This window comes from Stegastes partitus, unplaced genomic scaffold (genome assembly GCF_000690725.1).
Source record: "Stegastes partitus isolate 25-593 unplaced genomic scaffold, Stegastes_partitus-1.0.2 Scaffold231, whole genome shotgun sequence".
Classification (NCBI taxonomy): Eukaryota; Metazoa; Chordata; class Actinopteri; family Pomacentridae; genus Stegastes; species Stegastes partitus.
This window is the reverse complement of record NW_007577962.1, coordinates 403,289-423,601: the sequence shown is the minus strand read 5'-3', so window position 1 is coordinate 423,601 and position 20,313 is coordinate 403,289. Positions and strand designations below refer to the sequence as shown.

Sequence of the window (20,313 nt, the reverse complement as noted above, 5' to 3'; positions counted from 1 at the left end):
ACAAGTTCAGATGAAGTGTCCACCACGAACTCAATTTAATCATGTTTCCCCCCCAAGAATCAATAAGCTATTTCCCCCAGGTCACTTTTAGCAAAGGAAAAGGCCTCTACTCCACAACTATTTAGAGTGTGTACACAGCTGACAGAGAATACGCAGGCAAACATAAGCTTGAAAATGAATTCATTAAGATAAACGCGGTGTCTCTCAGCGAAATGTGTAGGCATGGTAACCGGGTTTGGCTCTGCTGCGAGATACACCCTGGACACTCAGCCGTCCAAATGGTTGGAGGGATCAGCACACACACACACACACACACACACACACACACACACACACATTGGCACTGTGTGTGTGTGCAAACATACACGCATGCATACGCTCACATATGCTGAGACCTGCTCACACACAAGCCTGAGTCCAATCCTCTCCTCCAGAGAGGAGCAGCTCAGCTGTAATTTAATGGAAAGGTCCTGCAGGCAGGAAGAGAAATGAGAAGATGATCAACTCCATCAGCAGCAGCAGCACCACCTGTCAGGGAAAAAAAGGGGTTCATCGAGAGACACACGCACGGCACTAGCAACGTCCTCTTCCCAAATATTATTATGCCAACAAGGAGGATTAATTATTTCCGGAAAATAGGCTTTTTTTTCCACCTATAGTCCTGTGACAAGGGAAAGCAGGACAGATAATTTAGTCACACGCCCACTCATAATAAGCAGCAAGAACCTAATAGCCTTTTAAGGAGAGCCCTGCTGGCCACCTCTTCATACATACGCCTCGGGGTCAGCCCTTCAGGACCGCTGAGGCAGAGCAGCCCGTCGCGCTACACGGCTAATCCTGCGGTGGAAAATGTTGGTGGGCTCCGTCTCACATGGACGCGCAGCAAGAGTCGAGGAGGCAGGACCAATATTTGAGACGAATTAAAGATGTCTGTCTGTGTGAAGGGGGGGGAGGGTTGTGGCTTTTGAGGGCGTGTATGTTTTTACAAAGACGTGCTTGTCAATAGGCTGGCTGCACCACTTTTCAATCCTGGTTTACACATAAAAAGAACACCACTTCAGTGTGTGGGGCCCGACTAAACTGTCTAGATCAGGGGTGGGCAATCCTGGTCCTCGAGGGCCACAGTCCTGCATGTTTTAGATGTTTCCCTCTTCCCAACACACCCGATTCAAATGATCAGCTCATCATTGAGCTCTGCAGACGCCTGATAACGATCCTGATGATTTAAATCAGGCGTGTTGGGAAGAGGGAAACATCTAAAACATGACCAGGAGGACCAGGATTGCCCACCCCTGATCTTGATACTTTGCCTTCACGAGGGAAATCCTTGCTTCTACAATATCTACCTAAAAATAAGTCAGTGTAGGACAACCCCCTCACACAGCACACATTTTTTGCTTGCCTTTACTTTCGACCATGGGAAGAGTGCACTGGTGGGAAACCGGTATCTCTATTAATCTCAGACTCTCCTGATAGCCAATTAGCCAACATCAGGTGTGGTAGCCCACAGGCACAATTCTACAAAGTACACCGGGAACTGTACTACCATGCAAATAACCCCTCCTGGCTTCATTTGATGGCTTCTACTCAACTGTGTCTAGTTCTATTTTTTATGCTACATATGTTCCAGGAAAATCTGGCACAGTGCAGGCTACCTGGGACTCGGGGTAGCAGTGACTTATAAAACTTAAAATCTATATAAATTATTCACCGTGTCTGGAGGGGGCCTGTTGAGGAAGTGCAAGGATCTGACATTTGCCTATAACCCCATGCATGACATGGACGGCTTCATAAATTACAGGCTACCTGAGAAATTTATGGACGCGCATAAAGCAGCACCTGGCGACTGGGGGGCAAAATTCCTCCATTCCCAGGGGAGAAAATGGCAGGTTTGCGCCTTTGTTTTACTATTTATGTGCAACAACGGTGAAGTCGAACGGCATCGCTGTGGAACAAATCACAGAACAGGAAATGTAACCGCGGGACATTGTGGCCGCGCCGAAATATCTGCTCGACATCAAACCGCACTGACAGTGACACCAAATCATGAGCTTTCGATTTTTCTAAGAGCCGCTGCTGCTTGAAAGGATATTCAAACAAATGAAACAAATGCCTGCTTCAAACTGAAACACAAGGCACACCCAGAAAGTTATCTTTTCACAACTTGAAAGGACACATGGGGCATTTAAAAAAAAAAAAAAATCCAGTGAAAGGGGCTTTTGGAGTTGGTGCCTTTGTCAGGCTAACATCAAAAGCTCTGCCTGAAGACAGAATATCGCTTTGTGTTTTCTGCAAGTGGGTGGAGGTCTGCTGTTTGTTGTAGTAAAAGTCACACAGAGGAGAACTAACTGCTATTTTTTTTTCCCCCACAGAGGCATTTATTATCATGCCAATTGGTACCTTAGCTTGATGTCTGGTATGGAAATTCAATTTCCTATCAGTGTTACTCAGTATAGAGATAAAAACGGACTTTCATCATGATTTGAAGATCTTTTAAATCCACTTTAAGTAAAAAAAAGTGGGAATATAGATATTTTTATGAGAGCTTTCTGTGCTTTTTTAGTATTCACACAAACATATACCTCTATGTTTTTGCTCAATAAAACACAAATATATTACTTTAATTTAGTCAACATTAGCGAGATCAGAACAGTAATTGGTGCAACAAGACTTTTTTTAAAAAGATATTTTCAACAATATCAAAAAAATGAACTCTTGCTTCCCTTTAACACACAACCAGCTGTTCCAGACATGTGCATGCTGCACACCACGGTTTCATAAATAAAGCACAGTGATGCTGAGTTTGTAGTAGACAATTATAGCACCCTCTGTAGGTCAATCAATACTTATTTGTGTCATGTGTGTTGACCTTGACTGCAGCTCTCATGTTCCCAGTTGCCAAACATTCATTTTATTCAAGCTGCATTTGGATCCTTTTTTTTTTTGCTGGTTTTGACAAATCACAGCATCCAACAAAAATCAAGCCCTGACGTCCTATTACTGAACGCTTTGCCAAATATGCATTTCATCGCTGCATGCTGTGTTAAGGTTTAAGCTGCGGGAGGTTGAGCGGTAACAGCCATAGAAAGCTCTAGATTTCAAATGAGCAAAGAGGGGATTCTTTCAGGTCTCAAGAGGCATCAAGTGGTTAGAGCACAAGGAAACTGGCTTCCTCAGGTTGTGAGTGTGTGTTCAAGTGCTGATGGGGGGCAGCATCATTTAGCTGCCATGCTGCGGTCGAGCATCAGCACTGAGTGGGCTAAAATCCAATTTGCTTAATCATAAAATCGAACCTAAAACGGGACAGGTTGAGGGAGCGAAATGGAGCTAAAAATCATTACTGTTGGCACGCTATCTCCATCTATAGACTCGTCCGCACAAGCAAGAGGTGTATTATCATCACGCATGCTGCTACATACGCCGGTTCAATATGGATTTGTTTCGTGGTTTGCGGTGCAGCCCACTAACAGGTTGGCTGATGGAGAACCGGCCGTGCAGCTGATCTCCCGGTCGCTCCACAATCAGGTTAACCGATGACGGAACACGCAGCCAATTGTGGGCTTCAAGACTGACCATCCAAAGGCAAACAGCACAAAAAAGTGAAGAGTTATTGTTGATTTAAAGGCACCGGTGACCTCAGTGTTTCTTTTGATGCTTTTGATAATGTCAACAGATTAAAAGCGGTGGAGGTAAAGACGCAGCGTACACTCAAACAACCTGAGAAAAGAACCGCGGAACAATGACAACAAAAGGCGGATCATCAGAAAGGATGTGTCACTGTCTGAGCAATAGGAGGATAAAAGTGATTTTTTTTATTTTTGTCAGGGGCCAATGGCAGGCCATTTGTTCATGGCACAGTGACAAATATTAGAGCAAACAAAGAGTGTCTGGGTAGCAGCCTTTAGACATGGTGGGAAATACCAGTCCTTATCATTGATTTCATAAATATCTATATTACAAAGGCACGAGGAAGCACTTTTGTGATTTTTTTTTCATCATTTTCTACACTCTGACCAGCCAAATGTAATTAAAATAACAGAATAAATGGAGGTGTGTAGATTTAAATCTGATAGTACACCTAAAGAAAAACACTTCCTATGTGGCTTATTGACATCCACAAACTTCTTCATCCGCTGTTGTTTTGTCCAAATGCATTGTAAATTTTAACCATTTTTTTTTAGAACATCTGCAAAACATAATGTTGATTTATGTGTGTAACGCTCACAAAGGCAGCCGTAGCAAAAAGGATGAATAAGTACCAAAACTTGGGTAGCCTATCTCAATAAAACAAATACCAAGAAGTGGGCTTTTTCTATGGCAATTGTAATGCTCAAGGGTAACACGGTGACAAGTAAGAGCTTTTAATTAACAAACTAACATTTATTTAAACCTCAAATACCTTTAGTGTAATTAATCATTTATATATATATATATATTCAATGGCTTCAATAACTCACTACTTAAAGGCATACTGAGTTCTTTTCACAGGAATTGGTACGTCTAAACTATTTTAGTGCACATTCATAGAAATAAACGAAATAATAAAATGGCCCAGAAATATATTTTAAAAAATACGTAAACTAACAGATGTGCATAAAAACAGCTGTATGGAAATGGGAACACAGTTTAGAGGAAGACACCGCATGTAGAAGTAGTTAAAAGTGGTATTGATGGCTGTCCTAGCATTGCACACTCCCTTTACACCAGTGTTTACCCGGTATTTTCTTTCCCCAACATCAATAGCACTACTGGGAGCGCAGTTTTGCGAGATTCTACCTTATCTCCTCCACAGTTCAATATGTTCATCTTGTCAACAGGTTCTGTTTCAAACGGCAGTACGCGTCGGATCATGCGATGACATATTGAAAATGGAATTAAAGGCTGAGAGAGGGAGGTTTGATTTACTCTGTTGTCTAATCATTTGAGCTGATCAATACAACGCTGGACCTGTTCCACAGGTTGACCAGAATGTCATTTGAGAATTACCTTTTGAGCGGTTGACATAATATCAATCCAAAACGGGACCGTGGGCTGGAGCCTGGCGCTGCAGACTGCCTTCCAGCACCCACACAGATAAGAAATAATTACTTTTTCAAGCAATCACTAAACCCTGCCTAACCTTCATTTATTTGCTTGCAGAAAGTTTCTCCAATAGAGAAACTTGTGTTGCCATCATTTACATGTGGAACATTCAGTATAGCCCTGTGGACCAGCCAGAAGTTCAATGACAGCACCTGTGCCACTGGTAACTTTATCACCTCTTTTCTCCTTTTTAACTCGTCAACAAAGCCCGTGATTACACTGCTGTGTGCTGTGCCGTTACGGTAACAAACCATGTGATGCCAGTTACTTTTTATAGACATTTTAAATGTCAGCGTCAGTGCTCTGCTCCTAACAGAGGCTTCAGTGATGTAAGATTCCACGAAGAAAGGAAACTACAATCTTCAGTGTGACATAACATGTTTGCATGCATCTTCCATGAGGACAAAGGGGGATTCAGATGAGCCGTTTCCCAGGAAACCAGCAGCCCTGTTATCATATTTGTCATGTTCTGTAATGTGTCTGTCTTTTTCATGCAGTCCTCAGCCACAGCCACCATTAGGGCTGGACTATGCCATGTCGTGACATGGGAACCCTTATAAACGTGTTAAGAGCCGGAGGCATTAGCATTTTGGACGCGACTGAATAGAGGCATTTGTTCCTCTTCCTGTGCCTCCCTGAAAGACTCTATTAAAGGGAGGTTTAGGAATTGCTCTGTTTTGGACATTTTGAAGTTGGGACAGCATGGAGAGAACATTTGACAGTAGATTCTCCTCGAAAACATTTTGTTTTTATTCAGTAATATGCTAAATAAAATCAGTAACATATCATCTTAGCAGTTTCACGTATTTGCCAGAACCTGTCAAAGTAAACGTTTGAAACATACAATACAAGCGCTGTATGCTAAATGTTGTTTGCTCTACCAGCAGGTTAGTGTGTGACTGAGGGGGATTTAGATCAAACTGAAAAGGTCAATATGAGAGAATGTGCTTGATTTATGACCTTTTCCATCTGTGATAGAGTTTGTCTTCCAATACGAATGTCAGAATCCAAAAAGTTAATATTTACACTTCAGTTGGCACCCGGTCTTTTTTTCACATGTCTACAGATGTAAGATGTCATGAAGACACAAGTGCCTGATGGATTCCACCATGTTGCTTTTTAGGAAACCGGTAATAGACCAAAAAGAATTCGTCTCTGCAGTTGGCTCCATTAACGAAGGCTTTGATTGATCTCTGATTCTATCTCATGCTGCGGTCACAGCAGGATGTGTGGTCAGAGTGAGGCAGGCCCTTCGCTGTCTAGCATCCCAGCTTTCATCTCCAAACCTGCAACGGTTTATGTGTTACATGTGGAATGACGATCTCATCCATAATGCATCTTCCTCGGCCGCGCCTGGCGATGAACAATGGTCAGTACGCTGCATCTTAGCAACGTGAGTACACCTCTCAGCAGACACCTTTGATTCTCTATCACCAGTTGTCTGTGGTGCCTGAGTGCCCAGTTGCTAATCCAGAACAAGGTTATTGAAAAACAGAATTGATCAAAATCCAAGTGAACTACATACAGTACACTGCTCAAGCTGGCAAATGTGAAACCGCAAGTGGCATCAGAAGATAAAGAATGCTACTGTAGAGCATTATTCTGTATGTATTACACTACCTTAATAATAAAAAAATTTAAAAAACGAGCATGTATAAAAACGTTTTAGAGAAAAACCATAACGTACAGGGTTGCACATTTAAAACTACCTCGGATGAGTGACTGTAACCTTCTGCCATGAAACCTAATTATGTGTTTTTGGTTTTTGTCTTTGCCAAGTGCCAATATATCTGGAAAGGCTAATGTGATTAGCCTTATTGGCCAGAAAACCCAATAATGTGATTAAAACCAAAAATTAGAGCCAGATTGATATTAGTGGCGGATATTGGCTTAACAAAGACAGATTGGTATCAGAGTACATCAGAGAACACAGAGCAGCATATCACAGATAAGAACAGTGAGAACATTTTTCATCTGTAAAAGTGGCCCGTTCTACTCCTGTCATTGTCACTACTCTGAAAGTGACCACTACAGAAAAATCAGCTGATATACTGTCGTTAGAGCGTTTTCCACCTGACAATCATTAGCCGAATTGGCTTCAGAAGCCCAGGTTTTGGCAGGAACCAACCCCAGAGCAGCACCGAGGTCCCCAGCCTCAGCTCCGTATGAGGAATCGATCTCATGGAATATAAGTATTGATCGTCATCAGGTAAAGACGGAGTGCAGCCATTGGACTAAACAGAATCTGTAATGCCCTATTTGCCAGAATCACATTAGAGTCAGACGTCAAAAATAAATCACGTACTAGGTGGAATGAAATCCTGCACTATCTATCTGCATCTTATTATAAAACAAATATATAAGAGCTAACAAAAGAGCCTGTTAAATGGCAGCGACAACAGGGAGCCCTGCTGATTTAATTCTACCTATGATATACGGTGAATTTACCGCAAGCTCTCAGGCACAAAGTTACAGTACAGTGAAAGCCTAATGATTTGTAAAGGGTGTATTTGGAGAAGGGAACGATTGTGCCGAAAAACCAGGCAAACAGGCCAAGCGCGATGACTGCAGGCTCTAAAGAGTTCATTTGGATGGCTGAAAATCTATACCGCCACTGCAAACACAACAGAAAGGGGGTTCTGCTATGTCCTCCTTTGTGTGTAATTGGAAAACGATGGCCATGTAAAAAGCTTTTCACCACCACCACTGAAGAAATAAACAAACTTGATGAATGTCCCCTGTCATGACCCTGTATTGATTTCCAAATATTGCATTTAACACTTCATGGGGAAATATAGGTAATAAATCCTCATTCCGCTGAAATATGCAAGCAGATTTACAACGTCACCTTCTGATGCTCCAGTACTTTCCATTTGAAGGTGCTTATTTGGCGATTTGAAATCTTAAAACACAATTAGAGCGAGTCCAGGGAGAGCACATCCTCAGCACATCAATTTCACCAACCCCATCCCCCAGTTTTAACACTGCCACCACTGTTTGTCTCCTCCTCGCCTTCCCCCCTTCTCAATATTGAAACAAGTAAACAACGCCATCTTTTCCAGCCTTTAAATGAAGATAAACGAGGACAAGCTTCCCAATTAGCCTCCTTAGATGATTCAAGGGCCGGTAGAAGAAAAAAAAAAGGACATCACCGCTAATGCACTTGTGGTGGCTGTTCCCCTACAAAAGGTTCCTACGTCTTGCGCCGTGTTTTAAAGCGGGGAACAAGAACAGTGAATTCAGCCCTCTGAATTAATTCATGTGTTCACACTGTCGAGTCTCAGATGAGCCCTCTGAATGTGCAGAGGCAGCAGAACGGGGACAGCCATTAGTGTCCACAGCAGTGCAGCTCTAATGATGATGGGCTGTGGACTTGCTGTGCTCTGCATTCTGGGCACCAGCGCTCCTGGCTCTGGTAAGACTGGGAAGGATTGCCTAACATGCTCTTGTGTAGATAGTAGTTCTTCTGCATTTACTGGGTCAAGACAGGAACCAAATGGCTCACAACAATATCCTTTTGATGCGCTGAAGCACACAGAGCTTTGATTAAAAAAAAAAAAAAACCTGCCTCTGGTTCTCTCTTTCTTTCATGTAAATTGTTTACACCGCTGTTCAGGCTAAAAAAGCTCTTGTTATAAAAAGAAAGCCGTCTGTGAGGAAAAAGCAAATCTACAAATTAGGCAAATCAAAGCAGTGGACTCCAGTAGTCAACTCCAGCCTTCAACCTGAGTGCTGTTTACTGACGGTGACGGAGAAGCAAAGCGACACATCGGTTTAATAGCCCCCACCTCCTGCTTTAACAGCAGCAGGAAAAAGGGGGACACGCAGTCTTATAAATCAGTCGCTGTGTGGGGTGGGAAAGCATTTTTGAACCGTTTTCGCCACGTATCGAGCAAAACAAATCCCCTCCCCTCCACCCTCTTCTAGTTCCTTTTGGAGCCAGTGTGAGTTCTGAGCATCGTAATGGAATCACACACCTAGAAGCTACGCTTACGGTCGGCTTGATCAGTATTGGCCTCCATTTCAGAATTCACAAAAAAGAGACGGACTGACGTGACTTTACTGTCAATAGACAGACACACACACTCAGTCGCTGTATGCTCCTCGAGCTACATACAACATGAATCACCACGCAGACGATGACTATCCATTACTCATGCCACATATTGAGCGTTCTCTTTTTCCGTCTGTCTGGGGGTAGTAAGCATGCAGTCACTAAATGATGTAGTAGGGTCCAGGCCTGGTTGATTATTTTAACATTTTTTGGACTAATTCATTCAATAACAGCTGTTCCCCCCATCTGTGTTACAGTATCACATTGAGAATTTAAATTACAGCTCCACCGCTAGCTATGATCAATGTGTACAACTTCCAGGCAAATATTGTGAGATAAGCAATCAACTAAGCTCGAGTTCAGAAAAAAGAAAATTGATTTGTAACAGTTTTTTTTTTGAGTGGCACCAATGAAGCATCTGATTTTATTTTATTTTCCCAGAAGGGTTGCTATCACTAACGGTATTATCTTTATGCTATCGCACATGGAAGTGCAACAAGCGTCTCTGTGGTGCTTTACATCTCTGTGAAGCGGCGGATCAAAATAAGACTGCTGTGATTGCTAGAAAATCCTCCTCTCCTCACTGTGATGCTAACATGCCTCTGTCAACGTACAAGCCGAGCATCAGTCTCTCTTTGTGAAGTTAAGACACACTCCTACACACCCTTGAGAAGACTCATTGTTTTTCCGTTCTGTTTGAACAGTTCTTTACACTCCGGTTGTATAGCGAGTGAGAGGGAAGGATGTTGTTTACTTCATGACTGAGATAGCTGAAACAATACGAGGAGGAGCAGCTTTGGTCTAAACAGGGTTGAAAAACGAGGGGAAGAAGAAAAGAGCGCCCAACTGCCGCAGAAAAAAAATCTGCATGAAGGTTCTTTGAGAGCCAGCAAACTATGTCCGTGCTCACTGGAAGGAATGCAGCCGGTTCTATTATGAGCAAGGGGGGGAAGAGTCTGCCAGTGGACTGCCCTTCATAGAAAGACACAATACATAGGGTTAATAGCAGTGTTTCTGGCACACTTTCGACCCCGGCTAAAAACCCCATCGCTCTGCAGGTGGTGGAGAAAAAAAAAAAAAGGCAGCTCAAGTATTAAGGAGGCCTCAGTGTGTTAGTAACGGCATTCGACACGGAACAACAGAAGAAGACCTGCCTTTAACCTTCAAACTCTCGGCACCTCTTCCAATGCCGACGCCACAGGAAGAAGCGAAGCCATCTGTAACTTTAGTTTGACTGCGAATGGGGAACCTGGGGGCTGCTCACCGCTCAGGGATACGATCCAAATGTTTCAACAGCAGGTGAATTACACCACACAGCGGAGCCGAGGGGCCTATACGGCACCAGTTCAGCAAGAAGGCAAGCGTACGCACTCTGGGGGAATCAGACCTGTAGACCGCCTTTCGTGATGGTGCGTTGGCCTGGGATTCACAGATTATCATGAATCCATTACAGAGGGTTCAAACTGTGGCTCAGCTGGGGCAAGTAGCTGTTTAGAAGGGGATTACTGAGGTGTAAAATGGTTTAAAAACAGGAGGTGTGAATTTATTGTCTGCAGTGAAGGGAAGACACTCGAGAACTCGTCAACTGTCAGCAAACTGACAGACCTGAAGGCTAATAGTGTCAATTATATTCACTTTCCGCGGTGATCCCTGCGAACATCCTGCGTCAAACTGTCATCCCGTGAACGCCGTGGCCCCCTGAATTACCATGACCCCTGCAGAGCTGGCAGTCTCTTGTTTGACTATTTTTGTAAGGTGGATAAATCAAGAGAGGTGACATCAACATGACTTCAAAGAGCTCCAGATTAATGCACGTATTTTTTAGCTGAAAGCAAACGCTAAACAGGTGTTGCTCCCTTTCGGTGGAGCATCTGAGGATAACAAAACACATTTTGGCACAAGAACACGTGCAGGAAATGCACAAAAACACATCAGTCTGAAGTGAAGCGTTGAACAAGTCCCACAAAAACTCCATCAAACAGAGCTTTGACTTTGTCTAAGAAATCGAACAAATTCACAGGAAGACCATTCAGAGTTCAATTTTCTCCCCAATGTGAAGACATACTTTTTTCCTGTATTACAATTAATCCATGAGAAAAGCCACCACGCATGACTGACTAGAATTTAAAACCTAGTTTCATGAGAATTTGTGAGGAACAAGTGGTCTGTGGCTGGTGTGCAGCTATGGCGTTCCATGAAACAAAGTTAAGACCCCGATGTCACTGAATAATAATCCTGCCGCGGTTATCACACTTGTGGCAGATGCAAGAGAATTAGAGGCAAAGCCGTCGACAAAACTCTGTCACTCTCTCAAGAAAATAAATCACGCCGGCATGAAGTCAATTTAAATGCAAATGTCAGTGTTTAAGACAACACACACTGCCTGGAGTACTGTGTTTCAAGGAGCTGTGGTGCTGAAGGTGAATCGCGCAACCGAAGCCCACCCAGATGTTGAAGATGACACACTGCCTCTGGCTTATGACACACCGCAGGAAACCGGAAGGGTCAGCAGAAAGCCACAGAGGAACGAGCATTCATCCAGACACACAAAAAAAAGAAAGAAAGCCCATGTTTCATGTCACACAAAGACTGATGGGAGCATTTCCAGGCTGAAGCCCAGGATATCAAAGCCGGATTTCACTAGGATCACCTCTATTGATCTGTTTTTGTTTCTCAAAGCCCTTGCTTGAAGCCTTTAAGCCATTTCAAATTGGCAAAGCACTCACACTGAAGCGGCGCAGAGTTTGCTCATACACACACTGACGAATTTTCATAGAGCTGAAAAATATTCCGGCTCAGACCGACGTGGGTTCGGTTTTAACCTGACCCGAGCCGGCGGAACGTTAATAAACACCAACCCAGATTTAGCTCAGATTGTTGGTGCTGTTTTGACATTTTCATCAGCTCTTCATTAATCTCTCGTGAGCAAAGTAGGGTTTAAACCTACAACAATTTATTAGGTAGAGTAACACAAGTGCAACCCCCGATAAGAGGATTCCACAATGACGAATGTAGGCAGAGGAAGCCAAAACAACTAATTACTGGGCTGCGGGGCACTATTTTCATCTATAAAGTATTTGTTCCTCTTAACATCAATGGGATTAATCTGAAACAAACATCTGTTTCTTTCCAAAAAGTATGTGCAGTTCTCCACCGTGGTAAATTAGCATGTAGCTGTTAATCACGCCTCTGTGACAGAACAATGTCATCGGTAGTCTCAGGTTTGTTAACTTTACTGGACTAGTTAATTATAGATAGTCTGTATTTTCCCTTCTGTGCTGAACAAATTCACAGTTCACGCAGCACTCGATGCACAAAAATACAATATTTTCTCCCTCGTGGGATCATGGCCAACAGAAAGACCCTACAGCTGTATTTCTGTAAAGGAACAAAGCATGGAAGCTATTTCAAGGAAAAAACATTGAAAGCTCTGTAAGAAGAGCTTCTGGTAAAACTAACTGTTGAATCTATTTACTTACTAGATGTTCTATTATACTGCAAAGGTTCATTAAACAAAGTGAGTGGTGATCTACCAACTCTACTGTCTTCCAGGAAATCCAAGCGTCTACATTACACTGTTTACAGCCTTTTTTTTTTTTTTCTAAAAGGAAAATAATTCCAATTATAGTGGATGCTAATCTGGTTGGCATTTCATAATGAGCACTACACTCTAGTAGTTGTGCGGTGGAAAGTCTGCATAGCACTGATTAGCTAATGCAATTAAGCAGTATTTACCCCTACCACTGCCCTCTTGTGTCACCCAGTGAGTCAGTTCCTGAGTAAAATGTTAGTAATTTAGCACCACGCTATTTTCTTTAAGTCTCAACATCCTAATAGCTCTACCTAACCAGAATGAGACCTCGGGACTGGTCTCATTTTGCTTGCAAATTATCCCCCGATGCTCATTACAAGTCGACTGTAAACCACAGAAAATGTTACAAGGTGAGATCGTTTGCAATCCGATACGAGCCCATAAAAGCGTGCTCTGCGAGAAGTCTTGGTTTCTACCCCCCCTACCCCAAAAAAAATTTGGAGCCATAAAAATAATGAGGTCAAGAAGGTCTGTGGTTCATAGCTGGTGGTCGACGGGTCACACTTGTAAAAATGGAAATCAGAGCTCCCCCAAGCTGATGAATTAATTTGGATTCGTACCAGCTTGGCAAGATTCTTTCACTCAACATTTGCTCTGTCTAGGGGTGAGTACATTAAGAAGTAGTCATGCTGAGCTCTGGCTCTTTGTTGAGAATCTTTAAGGACAATGCAAAGAGTTTTTTAAAACTATCACAACTTGCTACTGCAATAGTGTGCCTGGCAGCCAGTAACAGAACAACGCCGCAGGACGAGCCAATTATATTCAAAATATAACACTGTGAAAAGGTCTATAAAAACCTTGTATCCCCATTAGGATGAAAAGATTAGGTCTTCTCAAACCTAAATGACAATTTGGGACAAATGGATTATGGATGGAGAAAAAAAAAAAACAGGATTTAACAGTTTTGCTCATGTGTTAGCCCACTTAGCAAATTGACAACTCAGCTCAACCTTTTCGTTTCATGATTCTAATCGTGTTTCATCTGCTCTCTAATCTCTCATTTGGATACTGCTGTGCTTGACTCGAGGCCTCAATGGGCCAGTAAACAGGCTCTTAATATGCAGAGCAGACGCGGGACTCGCATGTTCACACCAAATCAACATACCTACTGCTGCACTGGTGTGGGGCTCCCAACAGTCCACTTACAGTACCCACCGGAGCCCGACACCATGTAATTAGGTCCCGGGGGAAGCATCTGGACATAGAGCACCGCTGCCTTCACAGCGGACCCTGTCGCACAGACACATATTACTCACCTACTTCTGGACAGACTCCTGCAGCATTTAGGGGACACATTATCTCATACTAATGATCAAGCACACACTTGGACAGAACCGCATCACATTTCTGACTGTGATTATTTGTGAATTTGAAGCAAGGCATGAAAACATGGACCTGAATGTGTCATTGTTTTTAAACTTTTACATGGTGAAAAGGTAAATTGTGATTTTCAAAAACAGAGAGCAAAGGGAGGTGTCTGTCGTTATGTACAACTTTGGGAATCCCTTTTTATTCAGCTCTGCCCTCATTTAAACTGTTTAACAACATTCCCTTCAACTTGATTACCTCAAGATGTTTAGTGCTAATTAGCAAGTGTTAGCCTGCTAACACAATATATTAGGGCAATATCAGTAAACCAGCATGCTAGCATTGTCACCGTTGAGCTCAAAGTAGTGCTGTGCCTAAATAAACCACCAGCACGGTCGTAAACTCTGGCTGCATTCTTGCCATTCGTACAGAGCCCTTTTTTAACATTACAAAAAGAGCCGCATCTCTCAAATGCATTGACAAAGCAGATATTTTCGTTATATTAGTGGTGCGACCACGACATCATGACAACAAAGAAAGGAACTGTTAGTTTGGGAGGCAAGTGTAATTCAATACTTGTGTAAATTATGTTAGAGGAAATATACTCAATTGAGCAACTGCCAGAAAACTTTGAGTCCACATTAAGATCTACATAATTTATTGAGTCAAAATGCAAAGCATATGTTGGCTCCGGTCTCCCAAATATGAGTCTGCCGCTGTGAACAGAATGAGATTTGTTTTTGGACAGTTGCTTGGACGAAACAAGTAATTTGAGGTGTGGGAAATTGGGAGAAGCAATTTGGACAGATTTACTGTGAAACATCACAGAGTCATATTGTGAAGCTTGTTTCCTTCCTGTCCCGAAACGTCCTCTGTGTCCCCTGCCTGTCAAATGTGTCCTCCCTCATCCTCGGTGCCCTTCACTTTCACGTCCCAAGGGTCCCCTTGTAACCTTATCCATGCAGCCGCGCACAATACCCTTCATGGGACACAAAGCCAATGATACCAGGCTCCTCTGTTCCATTCTCTACATTTGTCACTTTTATTTCTATGCTCTTTGTTCGTCTTACCTCTGTATGCATGAGTTATCCCAAATTGAGCCTGCAATTGAAATGGAAATCATCCCTGTGTCCCGGTGACTTAAGGGCAATAACTTCTTACTCTTTGAGGCATATCTGTCGTGTTTGTTGTTCCTCTGAGAATCTTATGGTCGTGTTGCCCTTTTCACCGAGCTTTTTAAACATAAACACTGAATTTAGAGGATGTGTACCCGCCGATTCCACTGTGGCATTATAAATCGGAGCAGGCAGGCACAAACCGGGACAATGTGATTGGAAAATGAGTTTGAAGCTGACAGCGAGGCACGGCGGGATTAGAATTCCTCTCATAAAACATCCCCTTATTGGTTCTCATTATTGGTTATGGTTTTCATGTGAGCCTAATCTAAGATGATTAATTAAACATAAAAATTACAATTCGAAACCCAGACGAGGGAGAATAACCCTACATATCACTGTCGTCGCGCTGAATTCAGGAGAAAATTCCCATGAAAAACACGTCCGCAGACGAGCCTGGAGGTGAGGATAATAGCACAACAAGTGGAAAGACGCGTGGAAACATTGTCGCTTGGACGCAACAATAACGTTCGCAATTTTTCTGAATGATGACATGTATACACAAAACATTATGAAAGACATGAAAGGCTTTGCGAGCTCTGTAGCTGGCAGCAAAATAACAATATGTCTGGATAAAAATGCTCCATATCTGAACAAAAACAGCCTCGGGGCCACAGAGAAAGGACAATGACGAGCCAAACTATACCTTCAGACGTGCACGTAGCACATCGCCAGGCTGCTGACCTCTTTTCCCCTCCTTCTAGAAGAGGAGCGCTGAACATCCCAGATAACACTGACCTCGGCGCAGGCTTGTCCTTGAGTATTAACTTTACTGATTAATCGTCCGTGCGGCGCAAGAAGCCATCGATCACGTTCACCCAGTGGTGTTAATGATGCAGTGGCCTGTTAAATAACAAATAAACCTCGATACTGATGATCAGCACCTCTTATCTTCCCCCCGCCGCTCCCCCTTCATTCCCTGTCAGAAGGCTGCATGCAGGAAATCATTTCCCTCCCCTTCGCTATCTCCTCTCTGAAGCCGTCACAGGTATCATAAAAAATCTGGTAAATAAATACGAACATTGCCAGAGAGCAGGCAAGGAAATGAATATTTCATGTAACCAAACACATTTCCAGAGCACACTGGCTGGAATGTGCCTTTTCCGGCTGTCACCGGTGACAAACATGAAAGAGGAGGGCTCAGGTACGGTTATGCTGCAGCACTCTCAACTCTGCCTGCAGCACAGGGAGCACCAGTCGTCACTGTAATTGCTTGTAGTGCTGGAGCCTGAGCTGAACCTCAATTAGGGGGCCTGGGTACTTGCTAGGCTCCACACCCTCTCAACGCGTCTGCCAGCCACTCTGGAAAACATACTCGAACATCTTCAACACCGCCAGGTATCAGTGCAATGTTTGCCATTATCACAGTTTAGGTTTGCACATTATATCCACCGATCGGCCTGCTGGAGCTGCGACTCCTTCCCGGAGATCACTTTTTTATTTTTGCATCACCAGCAGCGGCGCATTCTAGATAAGGTGATAACAGGGCAGCTTAAATGGACAATTAGTCTGACACAGCAATTCACTCCTGCTCGCTGCTGTCAGGCCGTTGTCGCTAATCTCTAATAGCCATCTGATACTCCAGATTCCATCCAACAGGCTGAATTATAACCTCAAATTACATTTCTGATGCTGATAAGAGATGCATCGACTGCAGACAAGGGAGGGGAAAACATTTTAAAGTGTTTTTTTTTTTTATGCACGAAATAACAGACAGAATGTACCAGATACTAAACCTGCTAAATCAAATCTGGAAAACATAGTCTTTCCTGGCTCAGCTTACACCCACATATCACTGTGGCCCGGCGCCTCGGTCACACAGCATCTCAACACACACACCTCTCAGTCTGCTCTGTTAAATGCCAGGTGTACACAGGGAGGCCACGGAGAAAAAAAGCCTCTCTGTTCCTTTCTCTTTTTCACTCCCCCTCTTCTTTCTCTCATTCTGTACATAGGACAATACAGTGGGTGCACTAACATGCCATGCTCACACACACCTCTCTGCTGCGAGGCAAACACACACCTGTATGAACAGGTAAAGACAAAATCACAGCCCGCCTCGCTCTTTCACATCTTCAATGCACTTCCTGCCTCTGAAAACGCTGCCAGTTTTGCGGCGCGCGAGCAAAAGATGAAAACGACGCAGCTCATGTGTTTTTGTCATTCATTCAGTCTGCGTGCAGCAAAGAGAGCCGGATACCATCCTGCAGGTGGAAGTTTGATCCATAGTAGTAAGCGGCTGGTTCTCGCCATACGAGCCGACATTCGTTGTAAACTCACAGTCAGCTGAGTGTGCGAGCCATTAACGTATTAGGAGCGAGTGTGTCCGCAGCCACAAAGGATGCTCTGTGTGCTGCATTTTGTAATCTAAATGATTAAAAGGATGAAAAAGGTCCATGAAATGCGCCAGGTTGGAGCTGCATATTAAGTGGTGGGAGGGTTGGCTGACATGGACCGGCTGGGAGATGGTCGACACTTTGCTTGTCCAATTACTGGCTCTCGTTCAAATTGTTTGGTGAGAAGCATTCGACCTACTTCTGGACACAAAGCACCACTGCCCTGAATACAGAGAGGCTGGGGACCACGTGTGATGACAAGTGCCATTAGAGGCTCTTGTCTTTGGCCTAGAAATTAAATTCAGGCAACTTACCTGATGTGTGATAATTCTGGCTATGAGCGCTGTTGAACCTCGCTCTTAACACGGCCTGCTGGGATGAACAGGGGACAAACATAAATAGGATCTGTAGCGCGAGATGATTAAACTCACTGATGGGAGTCTGACCTTCACAAGGTCTTTGTGTTTAACACCAAGCAAGCAGCAGTGCTACTTGTTCTATGACGAGACCAAGCGAAAGTGGTAGCGGCAGCATGTTCACTGCAATATTTTCTGGGAAAATGTGCCACAAACTGCGTTACAAACAATATAGGCCAAGCCGATTGTTGTTGCCAACAATACGAGAAAAGCATCAAAAGGAATACAAATATCAAATTATGGATAAACTGTGGAGCACTTCTATGTTTCCTGGGATTCCCTCAAAGGCATCATCCGTAATGAGACGCCACAAAACAACAGTGAGAGGAAACCAACATTTGAATTTGCAGCACCTCCACCACGCAGTGTGCGATGCATTTGCATACCCTGTAAATATTCATACTGAGGGAATCACTGTGTCAAGCACGCGCCGGTTTATAAATGCAACAAACGCACAAGCAACAAATGTTCCATCCACATCCCCGTCAATTAGGAAACAGACAACACCTATCCTCTGATTTTAATGCGATTTTAATCACACAGATTTAAGACTCATCAGTCATTCCAACGTTGTGACATGCTTCATCATCAATGCATGTAATGAGGAGCAATTTCCTTAAGCGTGGATTAAAGAAACCATCCATGGGCATTTTGTTTTTTTTTCCAACCTTTCTCAGACTTTCAAGATTGCCTCCAGTGCCATGTGATACCTTTTCACAGCACCAGAATAAATCTGCTGAAATGGCACATGTACTTCCTCTAAACACAATATATATTTCCAGCAACAAGCATGTTTGATTTTCCCTCTACTCTCTACACAACTACCTCCCTGAACCTGTCACATCAAATGCAACACTAAAGTGCATTTATTGGGGGATAATGCTGTTCATCAGAGGTATGATTCAGTTCTGCGGTTCAGTGTTCAGCATGGGAGCCAGTGGTGTGGTTTGGGCTGGTAAAAAATATGAAAGACAGCACAGTGTGATGTCCAGGCAGGAAAAAAAATAACTTTTAATCTCAGTGTGGCTTTAATATCCCTAAAGGTGATAAAAGGTGTAAATTAAAGCTAGCTTGTAGCTTGTTAAGCTAGGTTAAACCTAAACTCTACTTATTATTCCACTCATGAACACCTGAGAATATTACAGAAGCAGTCGTGACAACAGTCTCCCAGCACAAAAATCTCTCTATCTCTCTCTTTCCCCCCCTTACATATTTGTTATTTTTACTAATATAATTTTTAAATTTAAAACCCCACCTGCCTTGAGGAGTCCGTGCAGGTGGCTGCTCTTATTAGCGTCCAAAGCTAGCTAACATTTCTAACAAGTGCAACAACTAACAACGAACATTTTTTTCCTCTTTCTCTCTCTCAGACGAAAATAATAAAAAATAAACTCACCCCTCAGGTGCAACTCATGTCGTGGCAGCCGTTCACAAAAGTTGAATTTCTTTTTTTTTCCTCCTCCACCGCTGGAAGAAGAGGGCAGAGGGAGGTTTAACTGGGAACGTAACGCCGCTTCGCCTCGCAGTTGGTCTGAACCGGAGAGCCTCCCCTCTTCCTCCTCCTCCTCCTCCTCCTCCTCCTCCCTTGGATGCTACTATCGCTCCCTCCTCCTCCTCTGTAAGGAGAAAAAAAAAAGTAATAGCGGTTTCTTTCCTCCTCCTCCTCCACCACAAAGACAGACTCAAAGAAAAGAGCCTATCGCAGTCAATAGGTTTCACAGAACCCCATGGCAACGCAGAAAAACCGTGCGCAACTTCCCCACGTTGTGACCGGGGTGAAGCTGCCCCCAGCTCCCCCCACCTCCCTCCCAGCGCTGACGGACATTATTCCCGGAGCGAGCAGGTTTCACTGGGAGGAGGCTGAGTGGAGGGATGCTGCTGCTGCTCACACACGGGATCAGAGGAAATAATATATGTGTGTTATCATTGATGTGACATGCAAGTGATGCAGTGAGCATCCCTACAGGAGCCATTAGTTATGTATTAATAACTATTTATAACTATTTCTAAGGTTTGGATTTGTATTTTTTTGTTTTTACTATTACATATCCTATGTTCCAGTAAAATTTTAACTGGTAAAAAGTCAAGCAGAATAGAACAAAGTAACTGTATATACTATGTATGTTTTTAAAAGTATTTATTTATTTATTTATTATATTGTAGTGTTTGTAGATTTAAAAGGGCTTATGGGAGTCACCAGCTGTAGTCAATCAGTCAAAATCACTCGCCAGAGGATTAAAACAGCTTTCAACATTCAAGTTTTGGATTTGTAGTTTTGTTGTTGTTGTTGTTGTTTACTTATGGTGTAGTTTGTTTGTATTTACTTTCCAGTAACGTTTTAACCATCAAA

At 43.2% G+C, this 20,313-nt stretch overlaps 1 protein-coding gene across 1 annotated transcript in view; it reads right to left on the bottom strand.

Annotated features, from left to right (window-relative positions):
- The window catches only part of chl1b (cell adhesion molecule L1-like b), a 62,459-nt gene extending 42,946 nt beyond the window's left edge, over window positions 1-19,513 (bottom strand). The window contains exon 1 of the mRNA XM_008281353.1: window positions 19,360-19,513. The gene's annotated coding sequence lies outside the window, so the exon portion shown is untranslated. The remainder of the gene's footprint in view (window positions 1-19,359) is intronic.
- Window positions 19,514-20,313: the final 800 nt, after the last annotated feature.